The sequence below is a fragment of the Meles meles genome, chromosome 18, assembly GCF_922984935.1.
Source record: "Meles meles chromosome 18, mMelMel3.1 paternal haplotype, whole genome shotgun sequence".
NCBI classification, from domain to species: domain Eukaryota; kingdom Metazoa; phylum Chordata; class Mammalia; order Carnivora; family Mustelidae; genus Meles; species Meles meles.
In genome coordinates this window covers 32316425-32335200 of record NC_060083.1, presented here as the reverse complement: position 1 = coordinate 32335200, position 18776 = coordinate 32316425, and positions in this window count along the sequence as shown.

The window sequence follows — 18776 nt, the reverse complement described above, 5'->3', positions numbered from 1 at the left end:
ACATTTCCTCGGCAGTGACTTAGGTCGTGCTGGGTGGGGAGGGGTCTGGGGAGGCGAACTGGACCCTGACCCCGGCTAGAGACTAGGAAGCAGAAAGAGGCCCACTGCCAGCTCCCGCTCTGAGGAAGCAAGGGGCAGGCCTGGGTTTAGAGAAGAGTCTCTGGGGAGATGCAACAGAGCGTGTGCAAGAGGGGTGACGTGGGCCCAGTGTCGTGTGAGCCACGGAGTCTCCTTCCCAACCACAGCCCCCCGGGGAGAGCTGGGAGGAGAGCGGGGGCAGGAGGGAGCCCAGGGGCTCTACAATAAGCCAGCACCGAAAGGCGTTATGGCTCCTTCTGGCCCGCACCCCTCTGGCCCGGGCCAACTTCTTCAGGCTGGGCTAGAGCCACTGTCTGCATGTCGGGGTGTCAGGCTGAATTATCTGAGCTTAAAAACCAAATCCCCTCCTTCCTGGGTTACTTAACTGTCTGCCTGGCGAGGCGGGGGGATTACTGGTGACAGACATCAGGGCCTGCCCGGCGGCTCCAGACAGAGGAGCTTTGATCACCTGGAAAACTCCAGACACCAGGACTCTTAATGATGAGTAATGACCTCAAACCATCAGAAAGTTACCCAGTGCGCTGTGCGGCGGGGACACACACCGCTTCCCACAGAAGCCTGGGATAGGGAGATGGGGTGTCGGCATCCTGTGACCTGGGGTGGGAGTGCGGTCCTACTCCCACCCCAGCCAGGGTCCTGCCAGCTCACAGAGGAGGCAGAGGAGTTTCTGGCTCTGGGCACTTGGCTGTCACAGGGATGGTTAGGGGCTCAAGGTCTAGAGTTTATATTTGTTTGAGAGTGCAGCCCTTCCCATTCATTCATTCATTCGTTCGTTCATTCAACACACATTTACTGAATGACTACGATGAGCCAGGCATGGGGCTCGCTGCTCCAGCGGAAGATGACTGAGATGCGCTGTCTGTCCTGAGAGCACTTGGGACCTATAGTACATCCAGTGTCACACGCTCTGTGGCTGCGGGACTCCAGACCGCCCACGGCAGGGGGCTTCCGGTTGGCCTGGCCCTTCTGGCAGGGACAAGGAGCAGGCCGAGGATGGAGTTTGAAGATCCCAGGCCTGCCTAGGCTTAACGTTCAGTTTGATCCTGTGAGAGCCCCCAGCCCTAAGTCTTACCCACATCCCCCGTCTGGAACGTCCTCCCGCTCTGAGGTTGGCTGGGAATACGTCAACCGTGAGTCCTCTGTTTTGGCTTCATAGACACTTAAGCCCAGTGATTCTCAAACTTTGATATACATTACAATCTTTGGCGGAAAGTGTTAAAAGTCATTTTTAAGGTCTGGATTTCTCCCTTTAGAGATGCTAATTCAGGTCTTGGGAGACTGCAGTAGGGCAACCGATCCTCTTGATTTGCCCTAGACTAAGGGGGTTCCTAGGATGTGAGACTTTACATTTTAAAACCAGACCTGTCCCAAGAGATCTGGGACAAGTCACCCTAGCTGGGGCAGACACATTAGTCTCTGCCCAATAACATTCCTTTCTCCCTTGCTTCGTAGAATTTTATTTTGATCGGGCAATAACATGCTCCTGTAAGGTGAGGCATCACCCAGCCCCAGGCTGTGAGCCTCGATGCATCAATGCATTCAATAATGCCATTCCCCATTGCTGCTGCCTCTGACACACTTCATACCAATGAGTTGTAAAGAAAAGGCATATGGAAAAGTATTACGTCTGATGTAAAAGAATGAGATTCGGGGAGTGGGGGGGTCCCGCCTCTTTTCCTGCCTTGGATATAGTTGTATGAGAAAATGATGGTTGGAACTGTGGCAGCCATTCTGCAATCATGAGGCAACAAACCTAAGATAAGCAACAAACCTAAGATAAACCTAAGATAAATAAAAAGACACCCTCCCATTTTTTACAACATAAAATACCAAACCTCAAATTATCTACCTCCAGTTTAGCTGATATGTGACTAAATCTTTCTTGTTCAGATAACTGTTGTCTGGCATTGTGTTAATCGCAGCCAAGCACATCATGACTGTTACAGGGAACCTAGAAATTAATATTTTTAACAAGATCCCCAAAATCATTCTGATGCTCTCCAACAAGCTACAACACTTCTCAAACATGGTCTTTGTATCAGTAACATTCAGCCTACCTGGGAACTTGTTTGAAATGCAAATTCTCAGACCCAACCCAGACCTTATGAATCAGACACTCTGGGAGGTGGGGCCCAGCAGTCTGTGTTTTAACTAGGCCTGATTCTAAAGATTGTCAGTTTTAAAATCATCGAGCTAAGGGGCACCTGGGTGCCTCAGTTGGCTAAGTGTCTAGCTAAGTGTCTTGATCTCAGGTCTCGCGCTCGGGATTGTGAGTTCAAGCCCCACAGTGGGCTCCAAGCTGGGTGATGAACCTACTTAAAAAAATAATAATAGGGGCACCTGGGTGGCTCAGTGGGTTGAGGCTCTGCCTTTGGCTCAGGTCATGATCTCGGGGTCCTGGGATCGAGCCCCGCATCGGGTTCTCTGCTCGGCAGGGAGCCTGCTTCCTCCTCTCTCTCTGCCTGCCTGCCTACTTGTGATCTCTGTCTGTCAAATAAATAAAATCTTTTAAAAAATTTTAAAAAATAATAATAATATATCATTGAGCAAATCAATATCTGAGACTACCTAATACTAGACCCCAAAAACTTCTGGAGGAGGATTTTGAACTTAACCCATGTCACTGCCTCCTTGATTAGAAAAGGTGATAGGTCTTCTTGCCTGCTGTGCTCTTTCTCTTCCCTCCCTAGTCTCTTGGGAATCTTGCACTAGTCAGATGCTGTGGGTCAGATTTTTCCTGGCCTGTGTGATTGCCCAGCATGTGGTGATCGGGGAGGGAGGGAAGTCTTCGTGGTCAGAGCTGGCCAGGGCAGGAGTGAACTCAGGAGGCCCAGCCTACCGAGGGAATGTGGACGTCCATGTCCCTGACCTGGTAATCCTGGCTAAGTGTGTCTACCCACCATGAATGCCCACTCGTCAGCCATCACGGGGCACCACGGAAGCCCAGGAGGAGGGGAAGGGGGCGGCCCAAGCAGCGTCCCCTCTCTTCCTTCCGCAGGGAGGCTGTGCTCCAGGCGGCCTTTTACATTCCGGGGAGTCCCCCACTTTTCCACATAATGAATTACTGAAACCCCAGTGAGAGTCCAACGGGCAGAAACCGAACAATAGACTTCACGTGGTGTGGGGAATCCATTCTCAGCTAAAAAAGAAATTATTAAGTCCCTAATTACACTTCCTCGTTATAATACTTTTTTCAGCATTTCACATACAGTCCTGCATTTTGTTGTTCTTCTTCACGAGTACACTGTCGAGTGATTCTCCTGTATCGCGTTAATAATAGTAATAATAATTTACCAAACATAAAAATACTGATAACTCCTACCCTTCACTTAGTGCTGTCCACATAGCAGGCCCAGGGGCTTCGCACGCACTATCCCTTTGAGGTGGCCACCAGCCTCATGAGTCTACACCTTGGTCCCGGGGGAATTAGGTGTGTAAGTCCTACGGGGTAGCTTCCATCTTCCATTCATATGTACCTGGTAAGGCTGATCTGCCATCAACTCTTCAAGCACCTGCACCCCTCCCGCCGCAGGGGCCAAGCTTGCGTCGCTGCCGACATGGACATGCCGGCCAGCAGCCTCCCACCCCCACCCCCAGGATGGCTGAGAAGGCAGGTCATCCGCTGAGGGTCTACACCGCAAATCCAGCACGCGGAAGGTACCCAGTGGTTCTGAAGTGTGTTGTCAGAGAGTGAGGGTTGTGCCAAGTCCTGCCAGGCGTCCCTGATGTCACTGGCTCCCACTCCCATTGGTCTTGTGCCGGGCTTATCTCTCAGAGGACTCCCCAACCCCTAGCCAACAACAACCGGGGTACCAACAACCAGGCACGCTTCCCAGAAAGAGCAGGGATCACCAGTATTTGGGTCCCGCTCATACCCACGGGCAGACATACGTCTATCTCACGATCACCACTGGCCGGACATGTCCTCAGCTGATCTCACGATGAACACTTCTCTTGGCTATAATTGTTTGGTCATTATTACAACCGAGACCTGGACAGCCAGTGACATGGGATGCTACTAAGGACGGGACGGTTGGCATAGGCAGTAAAGCCAGAAAAGGCTGATGATCGGAAGGAAACATTCCAGACTATCTCAGGGCCCTCACACTGAGGGGAGTCAAGGTAGTACTTGAGCCTGCAGAGCTAAGCAAAGAAGACTCTCAGCTGCCAAATTTGAGGCGGCTCCTGCACCTGCAGCCAGGCCATCAGGGCCAAGCAAGCCGGTTCCTCCCACACCCTGTGTTGACGGACACCAAGCCGCTGCCCCCCTCCCACAGCGCCCCCTTTCCTTGTGCTTGCTAGCCTGGGGCATCTCAGCTGCTCCCCTCCCTGCCAGCCACAGAAACACTTTCTTGCTACAAGCCCGGTTGCTCCAAGCCACCCAATGCCCCAAAACTTCCACTCCACGGGAAAGGTGCTCACTGCAGACCCATGCCAGGGTAGGGTGTTTGTCAGAGCCCAGGAAGGGGCCACGAGGGGCCCCCCACGCACCCTCAGAGTCACAGAGCCTTCAGGAATCCATCACCTTCTGCAGGATGTACATCCTGTCTGAGCAGCAGCCTCTCCTCCCTCTGTGCTTGCCGGGGGAGGTCAGAGTTCACATCAAATGTCATTAATCATCTTCCCGGGGGCTGGGGCCTTCTTGGACAGTCCTATTAATCAGAGGCCTATCACACCCGTAGCCCGGCTGGGTCGCCATTGTCCTGTTTCTCACCTATCATCGGAAGATTAGATTATCAGTGACAACTGAGACACCCTTTGAGTCACAGGGAAGCCAGAGAATGGGGTTGCTTCTCTTTTTTTATTTATCCTCCCGATTTGAGGATGAGCTGTTTCTTGTCTTGTCACACTGCATCCTTTTCTTCAAAGAATCAGCTTTAGGAATCCAATTTGTCAAACTGGACAATCATTGGCAAATCCATAAAAAAAAAAAATCTCAGCGACTTTATCAAAAGAGGTAAAATAAAGCAGAAGGTTTTAAGCGGAGCCTGAAAGGATTAGAAAATAAGTTGCGTTTGACAACAATTAATCTCTGGAAAGTGGAGCTTTGTCAAAAAGGAACAGTCAGACATGTGTCCAAAAGGGATTCTGGAAATCCACACCGGAGTCTATCTAGTGCCTGGGCATGACCCCTCTTCCGGAGGGGGCTGTGTCAAGGCGAGACCCGGTGCTGAAAAAGAACAAGAAAGAAGTCCTGAGTGTTTTCTCCTGATTTTCTGCCTACCAGCAACCATGGCGGCGACACAAAGCGCACAGCTCCTCGGTTCTCCTGGGGCTGTGACTGTCTGTACTGGGCAGTGACTGAGCCCACCCTAGTGGCCACTGTATGGGGTCATCCAGGAAGGGGCGCTTTCCTGCCCTTCTGAAGTGCAGAGATCAGGGGAGCCCCTGTGACACCTGAATCAGATGGGACAGACCTTGGTGACATGGCACCCAAGGGCTGCAAAACCAGCTGGGGGGTGGGGGCGGGGTGGGGACGGAGAAGCAAAGAGAAGCCAGGGTGGGGTGGGGCCCACAGAGCTCTCAAGAGGGTATGAGGCCTCGTCCTCTACTCATTGTCGCCTGGTGGGAAGAGGAGTTCAAAATCTTTCAGATCGCCCTGGTTTTCGCTAGATTCTGGAGACCCGGGCTTTTATAAGAACACTCCCTGTTTTAAGAGTCGGCAGTTAAACAAAAAAGAAAATCACCATGCATACGAAGCAAAACCTGTCGGGGGGGCCACTTTGGCCCCCATACCTGGGATTTGTGACACTGATCTAGTCTACCTGCCTGGGTGCAAATAAGGTCCACGGGGCGCGGAGAGGCTGGAAACTGCAGAGCTAACCCGGCTGCTTAGAAGCAAAGCCCGCTGGAGAGCCTGGTTCTTCAGACTCCCAGACCAGTGCTCCCTGCCTCTGGACCTGATTCTGCAAACCTGTAACAGACCAGTTAGCAGGTACAGTCATCCAAGTGCAATGAAAGTGATTAGAATTAAGAGAGCCTAGACCCTATGACCTCACCTTGAAATCAGAGAAGGGACTGAGACAAGTCTCAAGTGACCGTCATGCCTTTCATGCTATTTTCTTTCAACTTGCTACCTGACCAACTACCTTTCAGTGATTCTCTGTGTGGCCGCTAGAGAGGTCTGGGGCAGGAGGCCAGGGAGGGCTGTGAGCTCCGTGTGGGGATATTAGCCACTGGACCACAGCCCAAAGCTGGAGCTCAGGAGCCAAGACACCCAGTTCAAATCTTGGTTCTGCTCCGTATTAGCTGTGTGACCTCCAGCAAGCTACTCAATTTCTCTGATCTCCAGTTTCCTCATTTTACTTATTGATTTTTTTTCCCGCCCCCCCCCCCGTACTTATTGATTTTTTTTAAGTTTTGTTTTTTTTTAAGTAAACGCTACCACCAATGTGGGGCTCAAAACTATAACCCCAAGATCAAGAGTCGCGTGCTCCCCCGACTGAGCCGGCCAGGTGCCCCTCCATTTCCTCATTTCAAAAATGGGAATGATGAGAACATCAACCTCAGGAGATCACTGTGAAGAAGAAAAGTGGCAGAGAGCAGAGCCTGCCACGTGGTAAGTGGCTCACTAAATTGCTGTTGCTGTTTTAATACATAATCATAATTTACTGCGTCCTCAGTGGTCCCTGATATGGAAACACATCACGGCATGTTGAGTCTGCATGGAACCTTAGAAACCGTTCTACTGAGACCGTCTCATCTTAGAAAAAAACAGCGGCCCGCAGATGGCCAACGGGTTTATCCTTTGCAGTGTGCACGTCCGAAAACCTATGTATGCCTAGAGACATGGTTCATTTTGACCACATCCACAGGCCTGTGCCAACCATTTCGTCTTCCTACCGTGACCTCATTGGAAATAAAGTTTCTGCTGTAACTGGGTTTAAGGCAGAGCGTAAGATATTTCACCACGACCGCCCAGTGAGCACCGCATCCCGCCCCCACTCCAGGGCTCCTTGCGGAAAGATTTGTGAGATGACTCGGGGCCCTCCTTGCCCACTGCAAGATTGTGACCAGCTTCGTTTTTAAAAAGGATTGTTCTCCCAGGTGGTTTGTGATCATTAGGGAGAAAACGCTTCTCAGGGTAATTTCCGTGTTTGCGGAAAGACACAGGCTTTATGGCCCAGCCAGCTGATCATTTCTGAAAACTGAACACTTCTGAAAATCAACACTTGTTGACCAAATTTGACAGGTGTGCTGTCTGTCTTTACTAGGGATTAAATAAAGACTCCTGGCGGCCGCGGGGGAGTGGCCTGGTATGGAATGGAAGGCCGAGATTTGGTGCTAGATGGATCTAAGGACAGATCCTGACTCCTCGCTTGTCCCTAGGCCATGAGATCGTTTCTTAAACTCTGAGTCTCCAGTCCCTTTGTGCGTAAAATGAAGGAAATAAAACCCACTTCATAGGACTTGGGGAGAATCCCAAAGAAAATGAATGCGCTCGGGAGCTGTGAGCTCCCTTCCGTCTCACAGCATTCCCTTGAGAATTAGAACCTATGCTCACAGAAAGACAAGACAGTGTCATCCGTGGACAGGCATTCGCTGAGGGACCTCTACAGAGACCCTTGTTAAGTGCCGGGATGAGGCTTCTGGGGGCCAAATTCAGGTTAATGCCAAAGGAGAGGAGAGAACAATGGACACATTCATGCTTTTAGGGTTCTGCTCAGGCTTCTGGTCTGAAAGCCAACTGCTGACTTGTTTAAAGAAGAGTTTCCATCCTCCTTCGAGCTGATATGGACCCTGAGATGGGTGGAGTCTAGCCATTCGAGGACATTCCAGAGGGGACATAGGGTGAGCCCAGGGCGACCTCTGCACAGATCTGCCTTCCCCCGCCCCGTGCTGGACTGCTGGAACCAGGGAGAGCCGAGGCTCCCACCCGTTTGGTTCTGCGCTATGTCCTTGCCTTCCCCATGTTCACAGAAGCTCTTCTCTAATGTGCTGCCTAATTTTGAGGCCAAGAAGAAAAGAAAAGAGGAATAGCTGAAGCCTCAAATAAATCTACGAGGGACCAGGAGAGACACTCCGGGCTCCCAGAAACACATGAAGACTCCGGGAGCGTTCAGCCTCCCGAAACTGTGGCGCTTTCCCGCATGCTTAATACGAGCTGACAGCCCGCATTGTTCTGCCAAAGACAAGGTATCGTATCCCAGTGATAGGGTGAGGGGAGCAGGGGACAAAGGCACAGGAGCTGAGGAGGGGCGAGCGCAGGCGGTGAAAAATAAAGAGAGAGGGCCGGTGGGGGGTGCCTCTTAATCGGGGGGCCTGGCAGGAGACCCTGAGAATGGCAGCCCACTAACAGTGGAGACCAGGAGCTCCAGATGGCTTTTTGTCTCGATGCAATAAAAAATGTAATCTGACAGGCCCCGGGATGGGGCTGGGGAAACAAAAGTCTGGGGGCAGGGGGAGGGGGTTGCGGGGTGTGGGATTGGGCAGGGTTAAAGGTAGCAAGTCTGAGAAAGACAAAAAGAAGCTACTGTCTCCTCAAGCAATTATAGGCTTTGCAAACGACATTTAATTCCAGAGGTGGTGCACACGGGGGACCAAAGCCAGGTGTTTGCCGGGCTTGGCAAGGGGAGACGTATGGGAAATGCACCGGACATTTGGTCCCTGAAGAAAGGTGATAACTTTGCCGATTAACCATGGTGTGGGTTCTTTGTGTCCACACCGCCCTCCCCCCACCCCCACATCATTAGGGGATGATATAAAGATACAAGGCTTCCTGGCGCAGTTTAATTGCTCATAGACGGGAAAAAGTGATGAGCTCCGTCGTACTCTGCAGACGTCCTGTAGGAGAACAGATGCCATATTAATGCGGCTTCTCAGAGGGGGACACACCCCCGCCTGCTTCACCCGGAATATACAGACACCCAGGGAAACAGAGGTGCCTCTGTGGCCTCGAATGGGGCTGTCGATTTTTATTAACTAATCTCTGACTTTCAAATCACTGCGTATTGTCTTCCCAAAAGTCTTGGTCGCTGCATGGACCCAGCACTCAGCAGGCTCTTGATAAATATTAAACAGTGGATGTAGGGGACGGCTCCAGATTTCACCATTAAGGGACAGTTCTCCAGAGGACAGATCCCACTGTAGAACCATGGCGTGGTCCCTGTGGCTGGAGAACAGGAAGTTTAAGGTGGAACATTGTAACGATCCTCAGGCAGGAGGTTTAGTGGGTATTCACAAGAGCCTGTTAGCAAGATGAAAATGATAAAGCTAGAAGGTGCACAGTTCTGGTGAAGATGTGGGGAAATGGGCACTCTCATGTGGAGGGAAGGGGAGTAAGCCTTTTTCAAAAATAGCGTGACAACCTTGATCACACAATGTTAGCATCCACGCCCTGTAAGCCAACGGTCCCACAAACCCACCCTATGGCTGTAGGACAGATGTGTGCCAGGCGTAGGCACTGGGTGTTCATGGCAACCCCATTCACAATTTTAAAAAAAGAAGAAATGATCTTAAATACCCACCATTAGGGAAATCAGTGGTATAGCCGTACAATGAAATACTCTGAGTTGTTAAAAAAATAATGAAGGGAATCTACACCTATTGCTGTGGAGAGACCTTAAGTCACATCATTAACAGGGGGGATAGAAGGGGGCACCTGGGTGGTCAGTTGGTTAAGCATCTGACTCTTGGTTTCAGATCAGGTCCTGATCTCAGGGTTGTGGTATCAAGGCCCATTTTGGCTCCGTGCTCAATGGGGATCTGCTTGAGATTCTCTCCCTCTGCCCTTCCCCCGACTTGTTCTCTCTCTGTGAAATAAATAAATCTTAAAAAAAAAAAACAACAACCGGGCCCCAAAACAATACATACAGCATGACAGCATGTATGTTGCAAAAAAAAACCACCCGAAATACCTAAATATGGGTGCATGAGCTAATATACGTACATAAATGATGCACAGAGTGGTCATCTTTAGAGGATTTAGGCAAAAAGAATGGTGGGGGGAGGGTTGGGAAGGACCTCTTCCACATTTTATGTTTCATTTTGATAATGCAAATATACATTTGACAAACATCCATGTATTTTTTTTTTTAGATTTTGTCTATTTATTTGAGAGAATAAGAGCACAAGTAGGGAGAAGAGCAAAAGGAGGGGCTAAGGGTTCCAGGTGGCGATTCCTTGAAAAGAGGAATAAACTGGGGTGACGGGCAAAGGCTTTTAGGGCAACATAAGTTGGTGGCCATCATGGAACTATGCTCTCATTTGGCATGACTTCCGGTCCCTGAAGAATATGGTATTGGAAAAACCACCACCAGAGCTACCAGCTGAGTAGACAGAGGCACTGACTCTCATAGTCTGTTCTTATTTTCATATTGAAGGGTGAAGTGAAAAGTAAGAAAGAGAAAGCTAAGATTCACCCCTACAAAAGTAGGGTGTGTCCCTGGCTCTCTTCAGATCAAGGTCTTAGGAGTGGACTGGGAGGGATGTGAGGACAGCTCACTGGGTCTCTATTTTATTCAGAGGACACTAACCTCAGAAAAAGCTACAGTTGTCCTAGAGATGCGCAGCAAGGAAGCGGCCCACGCAGAAGATGATTCTGAGTCTCGACACCCGGGCTATTCGCGAGACGAGATAACCAAGTATGTAGTTTAAGATCATTTAGGAGTCATATTAAAAAGGAAAACAAGACAGGTGACGTTCATTCTAATAAAACGTTTTTGGTTTTTCAGTCTTGGTTGTTGCTGTTGACTTTGCTTCTAACCAAGAGGCAGGGCAGAGCTTTAAGAAGAGGGTAGCTCTCCATCACTTCTGCTGGTCCAGGTCATCCTCAGAGGGACTCGGGCTGCAGGAGGCCTGAGGGGACCCTGAGTGCTGCCTGAGCAGCTCAAAAGCCAGGACTGTACAAAGAGTAGAGGATGGCGAGGCTCAAGTGTGTGGCAGGTGTGGGGAGAGACGGGCCGCAGCAGGGACGTCTGCGGGACACTAGCTGGGAGTGGCTGGGCTCCCGGGCCCAGGTCTGGAAGGCCTGCGTGGAGGACCTGAGGTGAGCCCAGAGCCGTACATCCTCATGGCGTCCTGTCCAGATGGGGGCAGGCTTCTTGCTTCTAGGGGCAGGGAGCAGGCAGGCCACAGGGAGGGAGGCCACCATAGACCCTTGTAAGGCCCCGGACCCACACGTTCTCTTCCCTCTTCATCTGTGTCCTGGAAGCCACCTTAGAGTCGTCTTGTCCAAACACTCTGTTTTGCAGCAGACGAAATACCGGGAAAACCAACCAAACCAAACACCCTAGGAAATGGGCTCCAAGAGCGGCGGAGCCAGGTTTTACACAACTGCTTACGGGAGTGGGTATGCATGCAGGGTGGGCCTGGCCCAAGGCAGGGAGGTGTGGGGGGCGCGGGTCTGCGGAGGACAGGCAGGGGCTGCAGGCCTGCTCATGCCATCCGCACAGAGAAAGTGGCCGGAGTCCGTGCCTGGCTTGCTCAGAAAAGCAGAATTGCCATCGGGATGAATGACAGCCAGGGGGATCTGGAGCTGATCTGACCTGCGGCGGCCTCCCTGTGAGACTCCAAAGGACCATCCTCGACAAAAGGAACCCCACGATTGCTGACTATACACCCTAACTTCCATGAGATGCAGGATAAAGGACTAACACCCGTCCTTGGGGAGGACTTACAGCCTCGAGTCTGCTAGGGAGGAGGGACTGAGGCCAAATAAGATGGCATGGGGTGGGACGTAGATTGGAAGAGAAGAAAGATGGTCTCAGACACTCAGACATCTCCCCAAAGCACCCACGGGACCCACCGAATCAATGTTTCCCCAGGACTCAAAGGACAGGGTTAGTGACGGTCTTCACTGAAAGTCTGGCAGCTATAGACCAGAAGACAGATCTGAGGGCCTCCTAGGATGTCTCCTACCCTGAAGAGTGTTTACTAGAAGACCGCTGGTGGTCCGCTCTTCTCGTTAGCATCACAGAGCCAGGCCCAGCCTGCCTAACCCTGGGAGGGCAGGCCCCCTCCAACTCGGAGCTTGCCTGGACACAGGAGGCAGGGGAGTGAGGTGGGCAGTGGGGTTCCTCCACCTCTTCCCAGCTCCTCCACCTGAGGGGAGAGGGGGATGGTTCTGAGTGACCCTCACACCCTCACATATTAATGAATATGGCCAACATGCTCAGAGAGCCGAAACGGGGGCGTTAGCCAAGGGCTGACATCATTAGAGCAAATGACGGCTATTAGTATTACACTGTTGTTATTATGTTTGCTCTCTCAACCCTTAAATCACACTCCATCTCGCGATGGCTCGCATTTTATGTAATTATAGCTTATATAGGTAACAAATGGATATTTCTGCAAGCCGAGGAGAGAGCTTTCTGCATTCATTAATTTGCTTGATTAGTTCTCTATTTGGTATGCTTTGTTCCTCCAAACTCCCCTTTCCTGTCCAGCTTCAACAGAAAATTAATGAGTTTTAACACCTTGCAAAAGTGGGCTGTGCCATGGGAATACCTCGGGTGTACTCTGGGTTTTAAATCCACACATTCAGAGGCTTCCTAAAGGTTATGCAAAGGTTAACAAACAATTAATATGTTGAATCAGTGTGCTAAATCTGTTTACTCAATCTTGGCAATCTAAAGGCCATTAGCCGTCAGCCTCAACATTTTAGATTGATCTGTCTCTTTTCTAACCCACCCCTCCTCTTGTCCCTGGACAACTTGGGTGAGAAAGAGAAAGAAAAAAATCTGAATCAAGAGGAGTAAATATCTCTGGAAAGTTGGGGTTTTCTTGCTATCTGAGACTCAAAGCTTTGGGAAGAGCCCTAGTAGACTTGACCGAGTGGAAAGTTTCAAGAAGACAATGCAAGATGAGACACATTCCTGCCTTTTTAACAACAGGTAAAATGTGAGTTAGGCTTACAAATGGATGCCCAGTTTCTGTGTTGATTTCCTCCCTCGTTCACAGGGAGAAGGGGGTGGAGAAGAAGAGGTATGAGACAGGTCCCACCCTGGGGCACTAACAGAAAGAGGCCTCCTACGCACTGTCCTCTAAGGAGAACATGTTGCAGAGTAGTGGGGACCCAAAAGTTTCCTTTCCTTAGCAGGCAGCAGAAGAGGATAAGAAATAACCACATTTAATCCAGGTGGTCCTTCAAGGGGTCTCCTAACTCCACAAAGAATCTCATCCTTCCCCACCTTTTAGGATGCTGTTGTTGATGATGACAGTATTGGCAGCAATGAACACAATGACCTTGACGAGATGGGCAACATGCTGTTCCTCCAGCCTGAGCCCTTTAAAAAAAGGCTGTGTGGCCTATATAATCCACCTCTAGCCCAGGCTCGACAGGTACAATCCCCCACATTGAATTGGACTCCTCTCTCCTTTGCCTGTCCCCACCTCTCGTGGCTTGCCAGTCAGCTTGTCTCCCTAGGTAAGACCGGCTTCTTGGATGACCATTCCTGCCCATGGGCTGCCAGCTTTGGCCCTTGGGGTACTTTCTTAGACATCATCTGATATTTGCTCTGGGACCCTGGTCTCTGGGGAGCTGGTGTCTCCAAAGAACCCAAAAGAGAAACACAACCCAGAGGACACCATGTGACACCTGTTCTGGTCAACCAAGACCTAGCCTGACCCTTAAATCCCTGCCCCACTCTTCATCCACACTGGCCGAGGCAGAGACAGCCACCAAGGCGGGAGAGAGGGAAGAGCAGGGAGAAAACAGAGAAGGAGCTGACCACATCCTGCTCCCCCAGGCCAACCTAGAGAGGAGAAGCGACACGTTGCACAAGAGTTTCATGGGAGACTGGACTTGATGGACAGTTTATTATTGGAAGAAATGAGACTTTCCATTAGTACCTGGGAGTATCCAAAAAGCACGAGTGAGGGGAAATGAAATCCTCAGAGCCACTGTGCAGGGGCAGTGGGGGGGAAGAAGAACTTTGCTTCCTGCTCTCACCCTACCAAGCCCAGTTCATTCAATCACCTGGTCACTCTGTATTGTCTCTTTTTCATACTAAACCACATGACTTATACGGAGAATGGAAAATAAACTCTATCAGGAGCCCAATGTGGGGCTCCATGCAGGGCTCGATACAAGGCTCGATATGGGGCTCAATCCCAGAACCTGGGATCATGACCTGAGCCAAAGGCAGATGCTTAACCGACTGAGCCACCCAGGCGTCCCTAAACTCTATCTTGTAAAAAGAAAGAAAGAAGAGGGGCGCCTGGGTGGCTCAGTGGGTTAAAGCCTCTGCCTTCGGCTCAGATCATGATCCCAGGGTCCTCGGATCGAGCCCCGCATCGGGCTCTCTGCTCGGCATGGAGCCTGCTTCCTCCTCCCTCTCTGCCTGCCTCTCTGCCTACTTGTGATCTCTGTCTGTCAAATAAATAAATAAAATCTTTAAAAAATAAAATAAAATAAAAAGAAAGAAGAATTTCAAAATGTTCAGATTGACGAGAAAGTGTCCTGACAAGAGACTGGACTAACCAGGACAGGGAGGAGACGAGGTGCACTCTTGGAACTTGGGCCTAGGTTTCTTCTAGGCTTCGTGTCTACATGAGACTACAGATTTCAGCAGGAGGGAGTTGGGTGTTGAGCTCTGGGTTTACATCAGCCACCTGAACCGTGGGATCCAGGCGGGCGGTTGGCGTAGTACCTTTAGCATATTAGCGTACTCTTCCAGCATAAACACGTTCTTTCTTGCAAATTCCTGAGCCATGCACACTCGGCCTGCTCCCAGGTTGCACAGGAGAAAGGCCTTGAGGAGAGAACCCTTTGCAGCCAGGATGAGTTCTACATGGAGCCCCCGAGGGAGCCGCGGTCTTCTGACTGCAAGGCAAGGTCTCTGAGGCCATGTTTCATGTCCAAAGAAAGAAAATAGTTTCATTGTTTCGAGAAATGCCAAGCTGATGATATGAAGGAATAAGCAGATAAGCTCTCCCGTGCCCTCTGAATCATTCAGGTGTTTTATGCATAGATTTTTATCCTTAAAAACGGAGAGGAGGATTAGGTTGTTTGCGAGGGCTGAAGTCATTAGATCTGGCTTGCCCGGCTGTGCACCTATTGATTGAGGAGGTGGCCGTGCCGGGGGACAGACGCTGGGAAGACCAGTCCCCTGGCTTCTGAGCCGCTGCCTTAGCTTGACAGTCAGCACCCGTGTGAACCATGGCGAGCACCCTGAGGAAGAGCGGGTGGGCGCCAAGTCCCCAGCCCCAGCCCCTGTCCTGCCTATGCCAGAGACACCCCCTCAGGTGGGTGGACAGAACGGGCTGCTCTGCGCTCTTCCCTCTCCTGCTGAGCTGAGGGGCCCAGGCAGGAGCTCCAGCTAGCCCTGTCCTGTGCGGGTTCTCTAGCATCCTTTCCCGCTAGCTTTCACTTTCTGTTTGGGAGGATGAAAAAGGGTGACTCTGGGCAGAAATGCTTCCCCTCCACAATGAGCAGGAAGGAGCATTCTGGCCTCCTGCAGCCCAGAACAGGGGAGTGGGAGGGATGGGCAGGGGTTGATCATTTGCAAGGAGACGGGGAAGAAGGCCTCGCCCCTTCACAAGTGCTTCTGCCTCCAGACACAGCTTGCACCGATGAATAGAGTCAGAGGGCCTCTGGGGGCCTGCCTGCCTGATGGAAGAAGTCCAGGCCCCAGATTGATGGGGCAGCTCTCACCGGTCGGCTGCCCACAGGCATTCAGCTGGTCTCAAGGGATACCAGGTCCTGCCTGAGCCTTGGGATACAAGAATGTGTCTTGTCTGTATTCTTTCCCTTTGCCTGTGGCCTGAACCAGGCAGCCCAGCCTCACCACTGTGGACAAAACCAAGACCTGGTGGCAGGAACTCGGGTGCGTTTGTGTGGAAGGCTCACCTCCGAATCGAACTGTGATGTAGGAGAAAAGCAAATGCCTATTTTACATAAGCTACTCGAATACCAGGGGGCCTGTTGTCTCCAGAGCCTCGCTTCTAACGGGTACACAACCCTCGTGCCTCTCGGCCAAGGCCCAGCGCTCAGCTCCCTCACATCCCCTCCAGGGGGAGGGCCAGAGAAAGGCCTCTAGAAGGCAGAACCACAACCCAGGCGTTCTCTCAGACACATAACCTAAGTGAGGCCAGAGGCAAAGAATCAAACCGCAAGCCCCTCTTATTTCTCCTCCTTTCTTAATTATCATCCCATTTGTAAGCCAAACCCTGTCATTCTGTCTCCCTTAATGGCTAGTTTCTATTCTGAGATTCTCTCCGCTCTATTCTCTTTTGCAATATTTAGGAGCTCAGGCGAGGAAGGGTAAGGCTGCTCTGTTCACACGCCCGTTCTTCTCTTTTTAAATATTTCAGTTGCTCCCAATTCTTATTTTTGCATTTCAATTTCCTGTGGTACAGTCCATTTATCTCTGCCACTCAATCACGTATTCCCTGACTCTCCCCGCCCTTATCTTTCCTGCTCGGGGCTGACTGAAAATACCTACATTATCTTTGCAGCCAATGTGCGGACTGGAGGAAGATCTACAGATTGTCTTGATAGGGAAACATCTGAGGGAAAAACTGGGAAGTGCTTTGCTCGGCAGAGGACAAGGTGAAGTGTGTGACCTCAGCAGCAACTTTCTTTCAAGGTGAAGCTCCTAATGCAGGCTACCTCCAAAGGCTTTTGTCAGGATTCTCCTCTTTTGTTTCTGGTGAGAACCCTGCCTTCCACCGTGTCTTCGTCCTCCCATGGGATGGGTTTACCAAGAACCTCACTCCGCTCACCAACGCCTCGGATGGCCTTGACCACCGAGTACCTGAGCCCCAGACTTCCCACTGAGGTTTCCCACATGCCCTTCCTAGATTACTGGGAGCTGAGTAGCTATCTGTCAGTGGAATCCTAAAACCACGATTTGAGAGAAAAGTTCCATCTTTACCCTCTGGAATGCTGACGATTTTGAAATGGAGGTCTCTACATTGTGTTCTTTCCCTGTGTGGGACTAGAGCATGGAGATGAAAATGGATGCAAAACTGTGCTTTTAGAGGTGAGAGCTAGATCCCACTTGGAATCTCTGCTGGCTGGCCTCCCTGGATAACCCTAAGCCCCCACAGGTTTGGTTTCAGAGGACCAGATGGCAGCATCATGGTTAGCGCGCTGGGCAGTGGAGGGGAGGGAGGGGCAAGTCACTGGTAGGCACTCTACTGATGGGCAGTCAACCCACGGGAACCCGGAACCAGGAACACAGGAGCCATGGTTCTTTGTCTCAGGCCATGGTAGATCATCCCATCTGTTCGAGACCCATGGACAATATGGGATCCTGCTTCTCAGAGGGCAAAGCCTTCAACCTGCTCTTGGCCTTGAGCGGCCATCCCTCTCAAAGTTGGGAAGGAAAACCCCTCTCTCCCCCTAGGGACTCTTTCTTCTCCTTTTAACCCACTTCTTCCCCTCTCCCAGGGTCGCATCACTGTTGGATCCCTGGCCCACATTTTTATCATTTTGTTCTAGTGCGTGGGATGACTCTGGAACAGGGGGGACAGGGTAAGAGACATGTGTCTGGAGCCTGCTGGATGGACTCCTCTTAGCAAATTTTGTGTGCGATATTAGACCTGCAAGCTACAGACCTTCTCTGAGGCTTTAACACTTAGGAATTACATTCATCTTCCTGTAAGAGAGACCCTGATCAATGTGGCCTAGACAAGATAGAGATTTATCTCTCTCATGTTATGAGAAAAAAAAAAAAAGAAGCAGCAGCCAGCAGAAGGCTCCTTCCATGCTTCCATTCCACCAGCTTCCATCCCTGAGGTGGCTTCATCGTGGCTGCTGGGGCTTTGGTCACTATGTTTCATTCCCAGCAGCAGGAAAGAGAACCAAAGAGCTCCCATTTTCATCTCATTGACCATCTGTAGCTGCAAAGGAGACTGGAAACTAGTTTGTCAGCTGGGCGTGTTAGCCGCAGTCTCCGCACTAAGGAAAAAAGAGTAGAATGGGTATCGAGCAGGCCAGTGGGAAGGTCAGCCACACAGGTGCTCAGAGCACGGTCAGAAGATGAGGCGCTGGCATCAGATGTATAGGTTCAGGCCCTTTGTTCCACTCACGAACAGCTATAAAAGTCTAGGCAAATTACCTCCCCTCTCTCAGTCCTCATCTACATGACAGGAATAACCAGAGCACTGACCTCAGCCTCCAATACCACTGTTGCTGGATTGTTAGAAATCCGCAGCGCTCTGGTGCGTGGTAAGTGCTTGTCAGATGCTGGTTCTTTTTATTCTCCTGCCTGTAGTCACATTACTGAGGCCCGGACTGTTACCCTGCCTGGTAGGCACCTTTCCTGTCTGACCACAGTGCAAGAACGAGGCTCCGTGCCAGTGGAGGGAGACAAGGGTGGAGAAAGGTTAAGACGCATCTCTCTCATGTTCCACTCTCAGGGCCCATGGAACTCAAGCCACTTGCAAATGTCCTTTCATTTTCCTCTCTCTCTTACCCCACAAAGGGCCAAGGTGCAGGGAGTAGAGAGTTGCTCGTGCAGAACGATGCCTCCCCATCCCTTCTACCATCTCAAGCCCCAAGTCCAGTGTTGAAAATGTCAGGCATCCACCTCATCATCCTCAAACCCCTAATTGCATAGAACCCTGTTCCAGGGGCCCCGGGCACCCACTTGATGCTTGCTCCAAGGAATTCATAGCCTAGAACGGGGGCCAGCAAACTGCAGCCTGCAAGCTAAATCCAGCCCGGTGGCTCTCCAGGTCAACAGAGCCATTCTCATGTGCTCACGTGTCACCTGGGGTGATGGTGCTTT